Below are 20,354 nucleotides of genomic sequence, written 5' to 3'. Positions count from 1 at the left end.
TTAGAACTATTAAGCTTGACTTAGGTAAGTAAAAAAAGCCCACACTTTTGTCATGGAGGTAACTGTGACTTCCCATCCATTTCTTTCCATTTGGGGGGGCTGTGTGTGGATTTTTTTCTCCATCTCCCACCCCTCCCTTATCAGTTACCAGAGTTTGCACTGGTTTTTAGGCTTTCCTTCCTCCCCTCCCACAGCCAGGCTTTTGCCAACCATCCACCATATACAATATTGCAGCTACAAGCTGTTCTCAGAAAATCCACTCAAAATAGCTGAGGAGCAGCTGCTTCTGTGATATTTTCAAAAAGAAGAAATTTGTATTTGGTTTTACAGGCAAAGGGTCTGTTGGTTTTACACAGAAAGAAATAAATGAAGTCCTTCACTCCAGCTGAAATCCTCTGCCTCTCACTCTCTAGCTCCAATTTCAATGTATGGATAAGTGGGCAGGGAAATGGAAAGATGGTCCTGGAAAAAGTGTGCACCATTTGTTTAAAGACTGTTCATTTGCTTCTCATATTTTTGTAACCGATATTTACAAGGAGATTAACAAGAGCTAATTTATGGGTACAAATTAGAAAAAAAAAGGCCAGTTGAATCTGATTAGCATTTTTTAGCATTTTTTGACTCATTTGTCAGTCACCTAATATAACACTGGTGGGAGCACTTTAATAATGTAGAGGAAACGTATCATTAACGTGTGGCATGCTTCTTCTACTCTTGAAATTTAAAAGCTTTGGGAAATTTTGGGAGTGGGGCTAAGTATCCTTAAATTTTTTAGTCTGCTATTATAAGTCTCTTCTTCCCCTTCCCTCTCACACCTCCCCAGGAAGCATTTGAAAGAACAGTGTGGCTGTCAGGATTGGAACAGAACAATTAGATGTCAAGGATGCAATTAGTCTAAGATTAGAGCATTAGGGACTCAAAACCATGGCATCTGAGACCAGGCAGCTATGAACTAGTAATTAAGAAACTACTTTCTACTTATTACTTCCCGGAAAAAAAATGTATTTATGTATTTCCTGTGAGATCATGTTTAGTTGCTGTACAATTATGGTTCAGTTGAGCACTTGACGCCGTATCTTGATTCTGGAAGACTTGCAACACCTCTAGAAGGAATACTCCTGACAATGGGTGTGTATTAGCAACATATCCCATTGCCTGCAAAGTAGATTTTATGCTGCAGATTAAGCAGAGCTGCAAATAATCACACTTCTTGTCACACGCTGTGGGATCACATCAAGCATTATAAATTATTAGAGAATTCACATGGACATCATGTAATACCACAGGAGTTCCATTATGATTTACCGTTAATTAACATCCACTGACTATATTTCAAAGTGCTATTGCTCTGTCACACCACAGGCTGTTATACAAACCATAAATGCTATCAATATTCCTGCATTTATCTAAGCTCCAACTGATTAAAATGTGATTTGTCCCATAATACCTTCTTAGTTTGATATGTGACTTAGATTGCTGACCTAACATTACTTCTATCTCAAGTTGTCACGCAGTCAATTATACTGAATAACTGCAGGGCTTAAGAGCACAGAGGAGAACCAGTATTGGAGGGAAAACATTATTCCCATAATTTAAAGAGAGAAAAGAAATAGTAGGCCAAAGACTGGGGTGGGGGGAGGGAAGGGGGCTTTTCTGTGCCAATGAAAACAAATTGTGAAGGTTGTTAGTTTCTAGGGAAAGATCATAATTCTGTCTGTCTCTTAAAATTTAGGTGAATGCGGATGTTCTCAATTTTGAAGAGAAACCTGCTTGCTTACTTATTTCCATTCCTCTCTTTCTTTCCTCTTTCCTCCCTTTTGTCACATATATTTATGTAAAGCATATTCCATGTCTTTCCTTAGTGAGCCAAGGAGAGGTCAATTTTTTTTTTTTTTAGGTCGAAGAGCACAGAATAAGCTCTCTCCCCACTCACACTAGATTAAATAGTAGTATAGAACAGTTAACAAAGAGTTTGTTTTTGCTCTAAAGGTATATGCCAAATAGTAGAGTTTTGTAGGATGTTATAATTAAGAATCTCTTTAGAGATGACCTAGTCCGACACTTATCAGAAAAATGAAGTCAAGGTTATTAAATAAAAGATCAAACACCAAATGGTAGGGCATAAGAAAATCAGGACAAGAACCCCAATGTCTTAAAACTTATTCAGCCTATGTTCTTCCTCCTTGCACTTTCTTTTATATTTCGCTAGCCTAGAAAACAAATACCATTGCAAGACAGGCTAATTTTCTATTAGATAGCTTAAGCACTTATATTTCTTCAAGCAAAAACTAATGAAGAAATCATGGTGAGCTTAAGCCTTGTGTAATAGGAAAGATACAACTAAAATAATCAGGGAGCAGACTTAGCTTGCTGCATGATTTGGGGTAGGACACTTAGATTTGAGCTGGAATGCAAATTGAGTGTTGCTAAGCTTCAAGTGCTAGAACACCAGGTGCTCTTTGGGTATGAGCTCCTGTACTTGTCCATCAGATGAAACCCGCCCCCAGAGTGAGAAAACCATTGCATAAAACTGTATTTTCATGTTTAAAATGTTAAATGTTAAAAACTTACAAATGTTCAAATGTCTAAAAGTTCTAGAGTAAAAAGCAATGACCCTCTGATGTGTCCTGACTGTTGAATAACCAAATTATAGCACTGATCAGACAGGAGAGGTTAATCAAGAGGAGAGAGGTTAATAATTAATTGCAAATGAGGGGAATGTTGGCTGCATCCAGTCTATGAGGCCTCAAGTAAGAAAGAGGAAGCTTTAGGAAAAGGAAAGACACTTGGTGGTAAAGTCTTACAGATCCCTTGCTAGTTTTTAAGTTTTGAAGGTGAAATTCAACGTAGAGAGGAGATTTGATTCTCTGTGTCACAGTGACTCCCATGTGTCTTCACCAGTACAGGGACTAATTGGAGCCCTGCTGTAGATAAAGTCTGAATGCAAATAAGATGAGTTGCCAAGCAAGAGCCTCCCTGGTGCCTGGTTGGGTGAACAGAATCCTGGACTTAACAGAAATTTGGAGTAGGCAGAAATGATAAGCCTCCATACACTTCAGATACTCTGGGAGCAGTTCTAAAAATAGAGCCAGGAAGCAGTGTGCAGTGTAGGTCTGACCAGGGTTGGGTGGGAAGAAGAATTTAGACAGGAGGAACTGAAGTGGAGCCCCTAGGAGCCTGCATGGTCTTGGTCTGTAACACACTCTTGACAGCTCTAATGCAAGTTTAACGTGGCTGCTCTTCCAGCTTTGATGTTAGTTTTTATCATTATGCTTCAAATGGTATTTTCTTAATATAAGGTGTAAATGTAGATATTAAAGTTTTAGATGTTTTTATTTTGACAATTAGAGGGTTTGTTTCCGGGGGGAAAAAGAATCAAACCCATCACTGGATAATGTATTTTCATGTCTCTTTCAGTTAACCTTGTAAAGAAAAGAGAAAAAGGAAGGGAGGAAAGGAGGGAGGGAGAGAGGGAGAGACGGAGGGAGACAGAGAGGCTTGGAAAATTAAGATTTTATGTTATCCTCAATGGTGCTTCCTGGTGGCACCTATCTTGGGGTTAAGTTCTAATATGAAAAAAAAAAAAAGTCCTGGGCAACATGTCCTACAAATCTAGCTTATCTGTGGATAACAAATGTCACACTCATTATCTTCTTTTTTCTCATGCAAACAAACAGATATAGCGTTTAAATATCAGGCACATTTAGAGAAAGTTATTTTTGTTTACTTTTTAAAGGCTGTATGAAGGGCTCAGCTGATTTCACAAGAAATTAATATTCATTCATTCAACAAATATCTAGTGAGTACTTTTACCGTGCCAGAACTGTGACTGTTCAGATGTAATATATTTCTATATTTTCTATATTCACATTATTTTTTCTACTTCTTTAAAAATTAATTTCACATTTCAGGACTTATTTTAGAATAGGTTGAATAAAAATAAAAGTACAATATTTAAAAGAATTTTTTTTTTGCATAAGGGACTTTCTGATAAACTCAAGGATGACAGAAATTGAAGAATAAAAGGAGGATGAAGGGAACAGTATGGGAGCATTGACTAGATCTTTGTGGAAATGCCATTGTGTTCAGAAGTGGGCATCAGCCTCCTGGGTAGCTCAAATAGTTCTGCACTCTGAAGATTGATGGGTTCCCTGTGCTCCCTTCACTTAGAATAATAGTGAGTCATTGGGCACAGCTCCACCTCAAAGCAGAACTTTGGAAAGAACATTTTTTGTGCCTTTTTGTCTTTTCCTAATAAATCACTTGAAGCTCTCTTATAGTTAGAGGGTCCCCAATTAAGAAGGACATGGAACCAATTGGGTAAAGGAGTTTGATGTATCAGTGACATTCTTCATAATCTAGGCTGTGGACTTGGAGAAAAAAAATATTCAATCTGTGCACAATCTAGGTAATATATTTCCTCAAATTGTCTCCAATCTTTGGTCTGTGGAAAATGGCACCTGAACAGCTAAGGGAGTTATGTTGCCTTTGCACTGGTCACCCTATTGGTGAGTCCTCTCCTGAGAAAGTCACTCAGACTTTTAGGAATGTCCCTCTTCCTAATGGACTGAGTGAGCCATACCGATGAGGAAGTTTTGTTTTTTTAAAGAGATGCTAGTTATTATATAAAAAGACTAAACCTATGCTGAGTAAAAAAGCATCTCTAATCTTGAGATTTCTTCTGATGTCATACTATTACCTCCAGATGTATTAACCATCTCTTAGAGGAATTTTTGTCAATGGACTAGACCAGGCTCCTCCCCCTAGCGTTTGTCTTGTGTTCAACTCTATCATTAATGTTTTTCTTTAATGTGACCAATACTTCACCCCAGATGTAATATTCTTCTAATTGTTTTGGAATTCTGATAAACTACCTTTCCCCAAATGACTGAGCTCTATTTACCTAGAGCTGACAAGTGAACATGCTTTCCTAAGGTTTCCTCACCAATGTGGGAAGGACTATAAGAAAATAACTGGCTGATCACAAGGCTTGGATTGCAGGAGAACTTCAAGGCTGGAGGATTGTGCTAGCAGTTATTTTATTAACCAAAGTCAAAACTCAAAAACTTGGGTTTGTTGAATGAAAAAATGAATTCAGTAGTCATTGAATCCTTGCAATGAGCCAAACTTCAAAGCAGATCTTTGGAAGACAGAATAAAACCAGTCAATGATTTCAAGGAACAGGAATTGAGACACACATATAAATACATAATTATGGTGCAGAATGATAGGTGCTAAAGTAGTTGCCAACTGTAAAGCACCAAAGAGAGACAGAGTTACAGCCTGGAGAAGTAAAGACACTGAAAATAGGAATCTTGGCAGTGGCATTTAATCTTTTAGTTAAGGCATCAGTAATTTCTCAATATCATTATGTTCAAGTTATTTCTTTTATATGTCCCTTGCTTGCTTTTGCAGACTCAACACAATTGGCTAAGAGTAGTGAAATCATGGCCTTAAAATGCATTTTGATTGGACTGCAGTCTAGTTTACTGACTGAACAAGCATTACTGGACTCATGTTTTATTTTCTGTTGTTTTCTAAGCTTTAAAATATTTGACAATCACCCAAATGATATCAGGAAATCTATAATATGCCTATGACCCTAGAATATGTAACAAAAGACATTCATCGTTTTAATCTCCTCATTCTTGCCCTTTTTCTAATACCTTATTAGACAATATCTTCCTAGACAATCATGTACTTTATTCAGGTTTTAAAATATATTTTCATAATGTTTAAACAATGATTATCTTAATTTCCTCTGTATCTATGGTTCATTCTCATTATCAGTCCTGATTTTTGTGATTTTGTCCTTTTTCCTGGATTTTAAAGTTAAGTTTACCTATTCATTGATCTTTTTGTCTCAAAGAACACTATTCTGAATACATTCATTAATGTCATTGTTTTTATTTATTCATTTCTGCTTGTATATTTATTACTTCTCTCCTGCCACTTTCTTTTGGTTTATTTTGCTTCTCCTTTTTCAAGTGTTTTTGTGTGGAATACATAGTTTTTTTTTTTTTTAAAACATATCTTCCTGGGGGAGCCCGGGTGGCCCAGCAGTTTAGCGCTGCCTTCAGCCCAGGGTCTGATCTTGGAGACCCGGGATCAACTCCCACATTGGGCTCCCTGCATGAAGCCTGCATCTCCCCCTGCCTGTGTCTCTGCCCCTCTCTCTCTCTCTCTGTGTCTCTCATGAATAAATAAATAAAATCTTTAAAAAATAAAAATAAAAAAATAAAACATATCTTCTTAACTTAAAGCTTTGGGCTTTTGTGTGCACAAGTTTAGCCACTTCCCATAGTATGTAATTTTTATTTTGGTTTCTTTTTAAATTCAAGATTTTTTAGAGAAATTTTTCCCAAAATTTCAGATCAGGGAGTTTTCCTCACTAATTTATAGTCTTGTTTCATATTAATCATAAATTTTGGACTGCTTTACTTTCCCTTATGGAATTTATTTAAAGTTTTTCTTATAGAATAATATATTTTCATACTTATAAACTATTTCAGTGACAGTCATACAAAGGTATATCTTCTTTATTAAACATAGTATTTAGTTCTACACATTTTTATTAGTATAAATGAAATACTTCATTTTGTCAAAATTTTCAATTGCTTCTGTCCTGCCTGTGGTATATCTTTATCATATTGTAGGTGAAAGTTCTTTGAAAGAATCAAAACTGCCTCCTCCAGGCTACCAAAGAGTATTGACCAGTACCGTGGAGATTTCAACAGGTTTACAAAGAAAAATAAGAGGTTTAATGTTCCAATAATTTTGCCTAGTTAATTTTGGCTAACAAAAAATTTAAAAACTGCCTTATTCTGGGTTTCTCAAGACCTTTAATATGTTAAATATGAATTGGATATCCCCAATGAGAAACTCTGTTATATGAGTTTCCCAAAGTTATTTTGTCATGAGGAGTTGTGTTGTGGAGCAAGTAGAGTAAGACGATTGTATTTCAGGAGAATTTTTTAACAAGGAAATAGAAACTGTAGCAGGTGAAGATTTATTGTCAAAAGCAGTAGTTTTTTTTTTTTTTTTTTTTTATTGACAGAATCAGGTTTGGATCTGATGTTCAGTGGCATGGCCAGTACCACATCAAGTACACCAATAGGTAGCTGAACTATCTCCTACCAAATTCGCTATCTGAGCTGCAGTCAGCCTAACAATCTATGAAATTCCAGTCTGTAATCTTTAGCTTGGTGGCTGGCTCAATTTTCAAATGCTCTGATCGTGAATCTATTTATATGAGTGAATATTATCTCCATACCAGAACTGTAATTCATTTATTAAATAAATAATAATTGAGCCCCTAGTCATGTGCTAAGCACAGTTCAGTGTTAAACAGGGCATTAATAAGTTTCCTTCTTGAAGCTGATGTTTTTAGTTGAAATAGATAATAAATCAGAGAATATTTGATAGTCAATAAAGTTATGAATAAAATCAAAATAAGTCTGTGACAGAATTCCTGAGAGGCTGCTGTTAGGTTGGCGGACATGGAAAATCTTATATTCTTGAATCACCCTATTTTCTAATGACTTAATACAGAAAATCTGCTATGTAAGCTGATAGTCTCAGGCAAGCATAAGAGCATGAGGGGTTCAGAAGAAATGTTTAGCACCAACCTGTAATAAGTAGAATCAGCTTCTGGTTTGTCTGAAACCAGGAAATAGTAGTTCTGTTTAAATAATATTTTCTAATTCTCCTTTGTTCAATGGGGACAAACACTGACTTAATTTTTTTAAACAGACATGTGAAATCAAATTCACATGTAAACATGTTTATGGCATGTAAAAGTTTTGGTATTGGAAATGTTTGGTATTTAGTAGAGCTTTTTCAAAAATAATAGTAACAAAAATATTTCTCAATCCATGTGTGATCATGTCAATTCATGATCACATGGCCCTCATTAAATTAAAATTAGCAGTTTCTTTTAACATATATGTTAACTGCAAGAAAATATAAAAGGACACATTTTAAAGCACATTTAAAAGTCTGATCTCAAGATAGGTTATTAGATCCAACAAAATTATCAGAAAAAGATACCCAAAATTATATTTCAGTGTTAAGTTCTGTTACATTGTTTCTGTTTTATTTAATCTCTTTTATAAGTAATCGGTCCTGGTGCTATTGTTTTTGAGAGGGGAAAAATGCATTCATAAAGGAAGGTGCAGTAATGTAATTTTAGATTTTCAAAAAGCCATGTGCAAATATCCCTGCTCAATATATTAAACATTTAGTCATAAGCAAATATTAATATCTGCAATTTGTGATAGATTGGTAAAAGAATGGACTTTTATGAATTTTATAAATATGCAAGAAGCTGTATGATTTTGCATCACTTTAAATGCTACTGGTATAAATGTTCTTCAAATATTAATTTACCATTTGTATTTCTTCCACTGTGGTATTCATCGCAAAATAGTGTGCATGGATTCTCCTTGAATCCTTTTGAAAAATCATCTAGATGCTATTATAATTTTCTTTCAAATCTTAAACTGGAGCATGGGTAAATCATCATATTTAAAAGAATTTGGGAGGAACTAGGACCATAGATCGTGCCAAGGGAGGAAGTTCAGATCTGCATGGTAGTTTCTTCATTGCTTTTGTGAAAGCTCTAGACCAAGGGTCAAGTTTCCATTTTGGTCTAGCCTGAGATTAAATTACATGGTGAGTTTTATATCTTTCCCAGTCTTGCCTTGCCTGTTGGAAAATCTCTGTGTAGCATAAGAGATAAGCTATGTCACAGGGAACCCCTACCATTCCCAAGTTTAGTATGACCAGTGACTGCTGTGTAACAAAATAATTTCCCATCCCACCCCCTGTATTCTTTCTTCATTTCAGCACCTGGTCATTCAAACCAAGAGCTATGTTTAAATCTTCTTTTCCTATAGCCAGTGTCAATGCACTTTCTTCAAAGGAAAAATAACTAAAATTTGTCTTTTATAATTTTCTCTGAATATGTGAGATTTCTTAAAATCATGTAGTGTTTATTCTTAAATTTTTTGTCTTATAGGTGGTACCTTACACAGGTTCTAGCATTAACTAAAATAACTCTTTTAAAAAAATACACGTGGGCCTTTGAATTGAGTTCTATTGTGTGAAGGGGGGTGAGGAGGTGTGGCAACAGACAATATAAGGATAGTTAGGCACATATATAAAAGTGCATTCCTTTTTTATTGCTACATAATAAATTACCACAATCTTAGTTGCTTAGAACAATACATATTTATAATATCACAGTTTCCATGGGTTGAGAGTCCAGGCACACCTTAACTAGGTCTTCTAACTGCTTATTGTCTTACAAAGCAGCAAAGTGTTGGCTGGGCTGCATTCTCGACTAGTGACTTGACTGGGAAAGACTAAACTTCCAAAATCATTCAGATTGATGACAGAACTCAATTCCTTGCAGCTACTTGGGGACACCAGTTTCTGGCTGTTAGATGTTTACCACAAGAAGGTCCTGGGAGCTGCCCACAGTTCCTTGCCAGATGCTCTTCTCCAGTGTAGCTGCTTACTTCATTAAGCCTGCAAGATGAGTCTCTAATCTCAAGAACCAAATTTTCCCTTATGAACTCTTTATTTAGTCAAGCCATCCCAGAAATATATTCCTTTTGATGAATTCAAACTCAGCTGATTTGGGAGTTTTCTTCTTCTTCAACATCTCTTCACCTTTGGCATTTTCTACTGGCCAGAAGGTATTCACAGATCCTAGTCACACTCAAGAGATAGGGATTATTCAAGATATAAATATCAGAGGGAAGGAATCATAGGAGATCTGTCTTAGAATACTTTCTACCGCACCAAGCCACCATTTTCCCAAATATATATCTGTACATATTTAATTTAATATATCTGTATATATTTTATTTCATATGTCTAAAACCAAAATTTAATTTTAACTTGAATGGTGTAATCTATTTTAGGGGAGGAGATGAGTTTATTTGGGGTAAAACATTACTATTATATAAAATTTTCAGGATTATATTCAACTTTCTAAAATAATGCAGGTTATTAAAAATATACTCAAAGCATCCATGAAATGTTTATGAACTAAGTATTAGTTTTACTTCTTTAATATTCTTCCTGTTTCATCATTCCACTTTTTTTTCAGCCTAAATTTCAAATGCTCTGCTTCCACTCTGCACAGAATACACATTGCTCTCCAAATCATAAAAACAAAGCACTGAGAGAATGACCCATCTCAAATATGCATTAACGTCTAAGAAATAGTCCTCCTGTTGTGTTTTGTTTTTTTTTCCCCCAGTAATTCCATAGATCAGTGACTTCATTTTTTTCAGGTATTAATTATGGAAATTTTAGAAAAATTGAGGATTAGAATAAGATATGAAAATCAGTAACACTTAATTCTATGAATTTGGCCAAGCAAAAGGAAGATGATAAAATACTTTTTTAATTAGCCTTTCCTCCTCCAGATTGTGCTCCAAGAATCATTCAACATTTCAAGCTGAAAATAGCTATGGGCATTTTTGCACTCAATGCCACTATTTTTTCCCACACACTCAATAACTACATGCATAGAAATGTTATAATGGTCTCTATTTCATTTTACAAAATGGAAGCCATAAATAAGGACAGAGTAGATGACATCACTAGTGTGATTTCCTAACCAGGATTGCCATGGAGCCTATTAGATGCCAATAAAAGCAATTTTTTAGAAGTTGTAAACTCACATGGACCACTAGAAGACTCCCTTTGTGAAAGTGGGAGAAATTGCCTCTGACTACAAGTCAGCTGATACTACTAAGTATGGTAGGCAAATTAGCTTCAGGCAAACCCCTCTGTGCTTCCTCTTATTCTGACTTGCCAGTAGAAAGGGTGCAGGAAATTATGGTGTTCATTAAGAAAAGTGCCTTTCAAACATCCCTGGACTCTAACCCCAAGTGAGCTGACTGCAAGTCTGCCTGTTTTAATCCTGAAAAAAAAAAAAAAACCCAAAAAACAAAAAAAAACAAATTTTGCAAGAAAAAGCAAACAACTTTATCAGCAGGTGGCTGAAGCAAAGCCTTCAGAAAGCTGTTAAGAACCATTTTTGTCTGTGAAACAAAACATGGTTGCAAGCGATGTTATTTGCACTTATTGATTCAGTGAAAGAAGTCACCTTATGTTTAATTCAAATTGCAGTCCTGACATGGACAGGCTTAAAACAATCATGTTTTACAAATCCATTTGTTTAAATGATTCTCTTGTTGGCTGTTCACACTGTGCCCTGTGTTGTTATAATATCACTCACTGCAAGTGCTATTTAAAGAAGTGAGAAATCAGCCACGCACATTGCTTTAAGCAACAAAGGTTGGACTTAGTAGGAAAAAAGCAAAACAGAGGGTCCAGGGGGCCTAGTAATTTCAAGGTGAAATATAGTGTTCATTAATTTCAAGGTGCATCTTTGTCATTTCCTTAGCCCATTTCAACTGTTAGTTTTCTATTCTCGCTGCTGAATGGGTTTGGCCATGTGCATAATTTAAAAGCCATATCTTTTTTTTTTTTTTTGTCCTTTGGAGATTGAGGTGTGGTATGAAATTGCACAAAACCTTTTTTTTATTGTTAAGATTTATTTATTTATCTGACAGGGAGAGGAAGAAAGGGAGAGAGCATGAGCCGGGGGAGACGCAGGGGGAGAAGCAGGGAGCCCGATGCGGGGTTCAATCCAGGAATCCTGTGATCAGGACCTGAGCCAAAGGCAGACACTTAACCAACTGAGCCAACCAGGTGCCCCTGCACAAAACCTTTCAACTAAGTTTCCTGTTAGTTCTATCTGTGTGGGAAATCATAATTTTTTCCAGAAACTTTAGTTCTATACTTTAGAGGCTAAGGTTCTATATTGTAAGGGGGAAAAATGTTTGTCCAAAATTGACAAGCGGTTGTAGGCTAATTCTCTGTGATGTGATTATCCTTATTATTTACATTAGAAAATCTCCTTGAAATTGCTAAGAAATTACTGCACATTATGTTTTTGCCCATTTTATAGAAGTAATTCTGATCTTAGTTTCCCCCTTGGAAGCTTCTCTGATGGCATTTGTGAAGTTCTGCAAGAGTGGAGAGAAAGGTTAAATATACTCCCTCAGATCCTAAATATTAATAAGGAGAAACTGAATCTTGTTTTGATGAGCTTTAAAACACCAATTGGAACAGATGGCTGATGTATGTGTGTGGAATTATGAACCCCAGGCTTTTTAGAGCCTGAAGAGTCTGATAGGAAGTCCCAGTGTTAGTTGCCCAGGGAAAGGCACTAGAAAACACTGCACTGTACAGATAAACTGAGTGACTACTAGGTACGAAACTCAGATTGTAGAGGAATCCACAGCTACTCAGTATGGTGCTTGCTGGCTTGATTTATTTTCTTTCTTTCTTTCTTTCTTTCTTTCTTTCTTTCTTTCTTTCTTCCTTTCTTTCTTTCTTTCTTTCTTTTCTTCTTTTTTATTTTCCCTCTTGATAGGCAAAAGAAAACAACCCCCTGGAGCCCATTCCACATCAAACAAATCACATACATAAAGCTGTTTAAAACACATACACACAACAACAACCCAGCAATAACACAACAGTGACATTAGTGTCAGATAAACCCATATTTGCATCCCAAATCTTCCTCTTCCTTAACTACATAACCTTGGGCAATGAGGAGACTCTAGGAATCTCAGATTCTTAATCTATACAAACTGAGATAACACTTCTCTTTAGATATGCCTGTGAGGAAGTAAATGGAAATAAGTTACCAAATCACCTATCAGCATGCCTCATTCATTGACTTCTTTCATTCCTGAACTTGTAAAACTGAGGGTCATGGGAATCACCCCTTCATGAGACCCTCCCTGAGCACCTGCTTCACTCTCCAGGACCTACAGCTCCACTTGCATAGAAATCATTCTTTTCATAGACATGGCCAACATGCACATGAGAAAATGCTCTGCATCACTTGCCATCAGGGAAATACAAATCAAAACCACAATGAGATACCACCTCACACCAGTGAAAATGGGGAAAATTAACAAGGCAGGAAACAACAAATGTTGGAGAGGATGCGGAGAAAAGGGAACCTTCTTACACTGTTGGTGGGAATGTGAACTGGTGCAGCCACTCTGGAAAACTGTGTGGAGGTTCCTCAAGGAGTTAAAAATAGACCTGCCCTATGACCCAGCAATTGCACTGTTGGGGATTTACCCCAAAGATACAGATGCAATGAAACGCCGGGACACCTGCACCCCGATGTTTCTAGCAGCCATGTCCACAATAGCCAAACTGTGGAAGGAGCCTTGGTGTCCATCGAAAGATGAATGGATAAAGAAGATGTGGTTTATGTATACAATGGAATATTCCTCAGCCATTAGAAATGACAAATACCCACCGTTTGCTTCAACGTGGATGGAACTGGAGGGTATTATGCTGAGTGAAGTAAGTCAATTGGAGAAGGACAAACATTGTATGTTCTCATTCATTTGGGGAATATAAATAATAGTGAAAGGGAATATAAGGGAAGGGAGAAGAAATGTGTGGGAAATATCAGAAAGGGAGACAGAACATAAAGACTCCTAACTCGGGATCCCTGAGTGGCTCAGCGGTTTGGCACCTGCCTTTGGCCCAGGGCGTGATCCTGGAGACCCAGGATCGAGTCCCACATCAGGCTCCCTGTATGGAGCCTGCCTTTCTCTCTCTCTCTCTCTCTCTCTCTCTGTGTGTGTGTATCTCTCATGAGTAAATGAATAAAATCTTAAAAAAAAAAAAAGACTCCTAACTCTGGGAAACGAACTAGGGGTGGTGGAAGGGGAGGAGGGCGGGGGGTGGGGGTGAATGGGTGGAGGGCACTGAGGGGGGCACTTGATGGGATGAACACTGGGTGCTTTCTGTATGTTGGTAAATTGAACACCAATAAAAATAAATTTATTAAAAAAAAGAAATCATTCTTTTGTCCATATCTGTATGGACACATCAGATGTGTTTATGGAGCTAAACACATCTTTTGAAAAATGAATGTGGTTTCATTTTGTGAAGTTGGCTACATGGCCAAATAAGATACTCTCAGTTGTATCCTCCCCCAACAACAATTTGGCATCCATTCATGGACAGAGGTACCTTTCTGGGAGCACTGGGATTCAGCACCACACACCGAGGGAACAGGGGACTCTTGCTCACCCTTGTGTTGGGTAATGGGCATACAGACCTCAGGCACAGCTGTGGGTCCTGTGTAAACCATCCCCAGCCCCTCTTGGCAGTAGTCTGGAAGGCCCTGGAGAATGCTGTCTCAGGCAGTTAGCCATGGGTGAGAGAGCCTTTATGGAAGTCCAGGTTTCCAGAGGAGAAGTTTTAGTGCACCACTGGAGCAAAACCAGACATATTTGGACACATTGGAGAGGGTAAGAGGAACACTTTGTCCACATCACCCTTCCTCCAAGGTGGCACAGCTCAGGGCCAAGAGATATCCTTCTCAGCCTGTGATTTTTTTTTTCTCCAGCCCTGTGGGGAGCTATGAGAGGCCCATTTCTTTCTGGCCCCATCCAGAATACTGAGTTTTGAGCTGGATGACTGGGGAACAGGCTGGTAGTGAAACAGAGCCCTGAGAGGACATTAAAGGGAAGCAGATTACATCAAGAAGCCCACCTATAAGCTGCTAGGGATGCCTCACTCCCAGATCCCCCCAAATGGCACACATGCAACCCCCAAGCTCTGTGTACCTCACCCATACCTATGCTCCCCCAACCCTATGGCCAGTTCTCTGTGCACACCCCTAATGGAGGTGAGAGCAAGCTTTGGCCCAGGGCTACCAAGCATGCTCAAAAAGCCAGTTAAATCTGTGGGCCAGGAAGAGCCCACACACTTGAGCTTTGGCTCTGCCCTTGGGAAAGCAAAAGAGAGATTGTGGGCATGTGGTCTGGTGCACTGCAAGAGGGAGAGAAATTATCCAAACCTAAAATACTGCCACAAGAGGGAGCGAGAATCATGGAACAGCCTTATTCCCAGGTTTGAGAAAGCCTCAGAATCCCTAGCAGAGAAACAAAAAGGTATTCCTGTCCAGAAGTTAGTCAGTATAGACTGGGGAAGTTGACTTGTACTTCAGATTTGAAGACAGTAACAGGAGACTTCAAGACTTCAATCTCAGAAATCTTCTGCACAGCAAAAGAAACAAAATGAAAGGCAATCAGAATGGGAGAAAATCCTTGTGAATCCATATGTCAGCTAAGGGGTTAACACCCAATATATACAAGGAACTCCTACAACTCAATACAAAAGTCCAAATAATCTGATTAGAATGCATGGAGGGACTGAAGAGAAGACTATACAAGTGGCCAACAGGTACAGAAAAGATGCTCAGCATCACAAATCAGGGAAATGCAAATAAAAGCCATTCCATTCCCAGCCACAAATAACCTGAAATTCAGTCATTTTCTTTTTTACTTCTTTCATTGAGTAAATCATTTTTTTAGTATCTCCAAAGCACATTGGGATAATTGTTGTAGGAAGTACACAAATGAATCAGCTTAAGCTTGCCATCTAATAGCTGAACTGACATATATAAATATGTATTGAAGACATGAGAAAATGTTAAGAGACTTAAAAGAAGTACTGATGTGCTCTATTAATTAGGCAAAACAATTTGATATGTATATACTATGGTTCCTGGGTGATTAGAATTCTGCATTTTGAACTCATTGAAAAACTGCAAACTTGTAAAGAAAGCAGAGCGAGCATTACAGTCCATTGTTCCCATGCTTCCACCAGATGAGGAGGCAGGGCGTTGAATTGTTTCTTGTTTGAACATTTAGATCTTTGTATGTAACTTGCACACATTAGAAATCAAGCCATGAAGGAAGGAACAAACGGGAATAAGAGAAAATCGGTAAGGCAAGAATGAAGGTGGTATAGCCTCAGCTGGCACAAGGAGAGATTTCCTGTGTCTTTCCTCCATTAAAAATTTGCTCAGTCATACCCTGTCCTTGGATGATAGCAGATTCCTGGCCTCAATTTTCTGGGCAGCTGAGTTAAAAGATGCCATATTCTCAGAGTGGGCAAAATGATTCCTATGACCTTCAAGAATTTACATGTAAATAAATATATAAATGAAATATGTAACTATGAATAAGTAGGTCTGTCCTCTACTGTAGTGGTATTACATTTAGAAAAGAAATTTTCAAACTGTCTCCTAACATATAAAAATCTTCTTTAATAATCAGTGTTGATACCTTAAGTCTGATAATAAGTTGCGGTCAAATTGTAGCATCTACTGTTTTTAAAGTGACTCAAAATTTTAAGCCTGCAGGTGCTCTCCTGAAGACAAATATAGTTGTGATTGGACATCCATTGTCACTCAGCCAGAAGGTTGTCATTAAAATAAATTGACAATGGGAATGTTGGCTGAGCTCTCAAATAGATGCTTCATATGTTTGGAAAACCTCTCTGTGACCTATCAGCATCTATCTTGACAGATTCTAGAATGAGAGTGAAAGGGATCTTGGCTCATATGAAGAAAGGTGCCCCCGTGGAAGTCAAATTATAAAGTAACCTCAATATGACTAATAAATCTGGCCCAACCTTTCGTTCCTTAATTACCTACCTAAATGCAGCAAGGAAATGTATACCACAATATACTGCATTTCACAAATATTTTATAAGAGAAAACTGAACGCTCCAGTTTTTAGGATATATGAATATGATTAAATGAACATATAAAACATTTAGATCTCTGCCTACGCATGTAAGTACTCAATAAGTGCGACTGTTGCCATTAGTTAAGTACACTTAAGAAGAGTCATTTAATGAAATAAATGCTTTTTATTTGGTTCTCTTACTTGATTTGTTCATTTTTAGTCAAATTTTAGGTGAAAATGTGAAATTTACATTTATTGAAGATGTAATTATAATTTTATAATATGATTATGATTTCTTCTTTTATGTCCTATGTGCCATAATTTTATCATATAAGGATATATCTATATTCTAGAGATTATGCTGTATTATAAAATTATATTATCAAAATTATATTTTAATATTTAAAGTTATTTCACACCTACAATAACCTTGTTAAGGGCTCAGGAAAAATTCTATGATAGCCTCCTTTTAGACAAGGATTGGCATCATGGAGAAGTCGTGAGTTTCCAAATGTACACAATTATTTTAGTGCATTAGGGCCCAGTTAGGAAAAGATTACACATTGCCAGTGGCGAGCCAAGGGATCTCCTACCACCTGTTTGATCTTGTAGTGATGCCGCCAAACTGGGCATTGTGTTTGTTTTGTTTTGCTTTGTTAATAAGTGAAAAAGCAACACGGTATGCTGAAAAGAGCTTCTGTGGCAATCAGACCTGGGACTGAATGCTCTCTCTGCTGCTCTGATAAGAATTACTTTTACTTACTAAGTACCTCTCATATGACAGGCAATTCATGGAAATTTTAGCTGATTTTTAGACAATTGTACAATATAAATGCTGCTGCTCTCCTTGTATAGGTGGGAGGACTAAATTGAGCCTCAAAAAACAAACAGACAAAAAAAAAAAATCACTTTGTAAACGTCAAGCAGCCAGTGTAGTCTGGGTTATAAACTGGTCCTCTGCATTTTATCATTCTGACTCCTGTCCAACTTTGTATGAATGCTTGTGCAATGCAGTTTGCTTCATTGAGCCTTGGTTTCTTTCTTTGTAAAATGGTGATGATAATATGACCCACTTTCTATGGTTTTTGTGAGGGTTAAATAAAAATGTGTCTAAGAATTGACCACAAAGCCTATTGAGAGTAGAATCCAAAAACAGTGGTTGCTCTTATTTTAGCTAGCTCTCTCATTACCTTCTATTCATAGAAATATTATTTAAACTATAAGCCATTTAGTATTTTAAAGAAGACTTGCATTTGACTGAATTTTTCAGTAACCAATCAAGTATTCATTTCATAGTAGGGTAGTAACAGACTTTTTTTTTTAAGATTTTATTTATTCATTCATGAGACACACACACAGAGAGGCAGAAACATAGGTGGAGGGAGAAGCAGGCTCCACACGGGGAACATGATGTAGGACTTGATTCCAGGACCTGGGCCAAAGGCAGATGCTCAATCACTGAGCCACCCAGGTGCCCCAGACAGAGATTTTTTTGATGCTACTTTATATTTAATATCCACTGTGACCAAAAATTATGCGGAATGCAAGTTCTTAATTATTTATTTCCTATAAGAAAATGTCTTTAGATATAATCTTACTTATATATGAACCAGGTATTTTCAGAAAAGCTTCTGAAAAATAAACATTTTCCTCACCAAATTCTCTAACTTAAATATTGCTTTACTTGGCAGATGGCTGTTAATCTTGTAGCTCTTGTGTCTTTAGAGAACATTGTGGAATCAGATCTCAGTTTCCAAATCTACACATATTTATTTGATAAATTATAAATTTCGAAGATAAACATATGGAGTTTAACAGATCTATAGATATCTGAGAAGCATCATTTTGGTCTTTGTGAAACTAAATAAAATGTTCAATTTCAAATAAAAAGTTTAAAAGTGATTAGGCATTTGCTTATCTTTCAATTGCATATCAGTAAATTTTCATTAGGCCACTTTCTATATGTTTCTATGTTCTTTTTATTAAAAAATCACAAATCTCTTTAAATCTTTCAAAATTTGCTATTTACATATTTTTCTCTATTTGCAAATTCAAAATTTGGCCTGTTTTAATTAATATTGACACTTAGCAAATTAAATATTCATTGCAAACTATTAGAAACTATGTTAAATGGATTCAAGATAACATTGAGTATTCAACCCAATTCTGAAGCAGACTTAGGAAGGCACACAGTGAACTTCTTGCCCCAAAATGATGCATTGTATTTATATGTAAGCTTGTTCAATATTCTCTTAAAACATATGTTGTGAAGCATATAAATGACATCTCTGACAGTGGAAACTTAGGGCTGATAAAGACTTCTCAGATCAGCAAATCCAATGATTTTATTTAATAGGTGAAGAATCTGAGAAAAAGAGAGGCTAAATTAGAACCACGTAGCTAATTAGGCTATGAGCTACAATTCGAAACCAGGGTTTTTAGTTTTTCAGGTCTGTGTCTGTGTTATTTCCAGTATACTAGACCACCTCAGTTTTGGTAGCAAAACAGTTAATTAATTACCTTCTTATTCCACTCTTCTTTTTGAATAATTTGGCAAATATTTTTATGATAATACAGAAACACAATAAAGAGTTTTATATGCATATACATATAATTTTAGAATATTATGACATTTAATTCTGGTAATACTAAAAAAAAAATTCCATCACTGTAGAGCAACTTACATGTTGTCATGAAAATATTGTATTCCAAATGATGCTTCTGGGATGTTGGTGAAAATGGTAGAATAGATAACTCCAGGGATATATCTCTCCAGAAATCAACAAACTGAGGAAAAACTATAAGAATCAACTTTGTCAGAATTGTGGAAAATAGTCAAAGGTTTACAGCCACCAAGCAAATGACAAATCAAGGAAAGATAATTTTAGGATAGTAAGAAGATTTGTAGCAATTTCACTTGCCCTGTCTCCCCCCACCCCTGCCCCATCCATGACCTAAAACTGGTGTTGAATATGGCAGCCTGCATTCCCAGTGTGGGATCATGATTTCTGGGATCAGACCTACCTTATTCTCAAAGAATTGTGTTACCTGTCTGGGGGCTATCTAAAGAACTGAAGCAAGGGACTTGTTTTTGTTTTATTTGACTTGGAACCCTCTCAGGGCAGTAAAGCAGCTATACAAAATATATTCTTTATAAACATTGTAAGGCAAATGAAAAACCTGCTAGTGCTTGGAGCCAAAGATTACAGTTGAAAGGAGCAATAGACATGCCAATGCCTGCAGAAAAAGTAAGAGAGAGTTTCTTTGGGAAATCAGGGAATTAAAAAGCACTAACATACACCTGAAATTTAGAAAGCCACATACATGCCCAGGACAGAATGCAAACACAGAAAAGATGTAAGTCTAGACCCTAGACTTTCACTTACGGCTGAGCTCTACACTGCACACAAGCTGAAAGTGAAGGCTACAGCAGAGTATAAAGGACCTGGCTAAGACTTGAAGAAGTGCCCCAACACAGAGCCAACTTACAAAGACTGAGATGGGTTTGTTTTCTTTTTAATTTTTCTTTCTTTCTTTCTTTCTTTCTCTCTTTCTTTCTTTCTTTCTTTCTTTCTTTCTTTCTTTCTTTCTTTCTTTCTTCTTTCTTTCTTTTTTCTTCTTTCTTTCTTCTTTCTTTCTTTCTTTCTTTTTCTTTCTTCTTTCTTCCTTTCTTTCTTTTCTTTTCTTTTTTCTTTCTCTTTCTTCTTTCTTTCTTTCTTTCTTTTTCTTGGCTTCAGAAATTCAAGAAAATCT

Source organism: Nyctereutes procyonoides, unplaced genomic scaffold (genome assembly GCF_905146905.1).
Source record: "Nyctereutes procyonoides isolate TBG_1078 unplaced genomic scaffold, NYPRO_anot_genome, whole genome shotgun sequence".
In the NCBI taxonomy this organism is placed as follows: Eukaryota; Metazoa; Chordata; class Mammalia; order Carnivora; family Canidae; genus Nyctereutes; species Nyctereutes procyonoides.
The sequence above is the reverse complement of the archived record's forward strand: the minus strand, read 5'-3'. Positions refer to the sequence as shown.